Genomic DNA, 1401 nt, shown 5'->3' on the forward strand with positions numbered 1-1401 from the left:
GGCTTGTCCCTTCCCCCCCACCGGACCTGAGCCCCCACGTGCCTGTTTGTCCCCTCCCTTTGCAGCAGCGGCCGCCAAGCCCCAACACCTGCGCCCTGCAGCCGGGGGGCACCTGCACCCCCCGGCAAGGAGCCACCCCTCGGCTTGGTGAGGAGCTTCCAGACCACCTGGTCCCAACCCCCTGCTACCTCTCACTAGAGCAGGTTGCTCCAAGGCCCATCCAACCTGGCCTTGAATATTTCCACTGAGGGAGCATCTACAGCTTCCCTGGACCACCTGTGCCAGTGCCACATCACCTTCACAGGAGAGAATATCTTCCCAGAATCTCATCTAAATCTCCCCTTTTTCAGCTTGAAACTGTTCCCCCTTATCCTCTCACTACAAGCCTTTGCCAAAAGTCCCTGCCAGCTTTCCTGGAGCCCCTTCAGGCACTGGAAGGTGCTCTGAGGTCTCCCCTGAGCCTTCTTTTCTCCAGGCTGAACACCCCCAACTCTCTCCAGCCCTCTAAGTGTCTTCATCACCCTCCTCTGAACTCTTAAATTATTTCTTTAAAACCTTAAGGTATTTTAAGAGCAGACATTTCTTCTCAGAGAGGCGTGAGCTGATGAAGGCATGAGGACAGCAGAAATAGAAGGGTGTAGGGTGAGTCAGCCTTCTCAAGATGTTCTAGGCAGCTGAACCTCTCCTAAGCAGCTGCCCTTGATGTGGCCTGTTCTCCTCTGGCACAGCCCAACTTCCTCTATCCAGGTATGTGATGCACAGCTATGTTGATAGCAGGCAACAGACAGGACCAGGAGGGAACAGTCCTACCTCCCCATCCCTGGAAATGCTCAAGGTCATGTTGGACAGGCTCTGAGCAACCTGATCTAGCTGAAGATGTCCCTGCTCACTGCAGGGGGCTTGGACCAGATGACCTTTCAAGGTCCCTTCTGACCCAAACCGTTCTGTGATTCAATACCTGATGGGACAGACACAGCTCCTGGAGCCTTGCCCACGTTCTCAGCAGAGATCTACTATTTAAGCCCCCCAGGTTTATAATGAATCTTGCCTGCACCAACAGCCTGACTGTCAGGTTGGTTCATCTTGTATCTCAGCTCCCATGGATACTTCCTCCGGAATTCTGCCAAGTTCCACATTTCAGGCATCTGGGGAATAAGCAGCAATCGTAACAATTAATTCCTCAGCAGCAATTCCCCTCCAAGAACCATGCATGGTTTTATAAATGTTAATCAGATGAGCTTTACAGAACTGCTGGGAAATAGTTGAATGGTCTCCTTCATTTACAGATGGGAAAACTGAGGCACAGCATTCCTGTAAGGTCATGATTGATCCAAAGTAACTAAGCTTTTGATGGTAGTGTGTTTTGGTTTTTTTTCCCAAGCATTTTAAGTGGATTTTGTA

The sequence above is a fragment of the Chaetura pelagica genome, unplaced genomic scaffold, assembly GCF_000747805.2.
Source record: "Chaetura pelagica isolate M959 unplaced genomic scaffold, ChaPel_1.0 scaffold159, whole genome shotgun sequence".
Lineage (NCBI taxonomy): Eukaryota > Metazoa > Chordata > Aves > Apodiformes > Apodidae > Chaetura > Chaetura pelagica.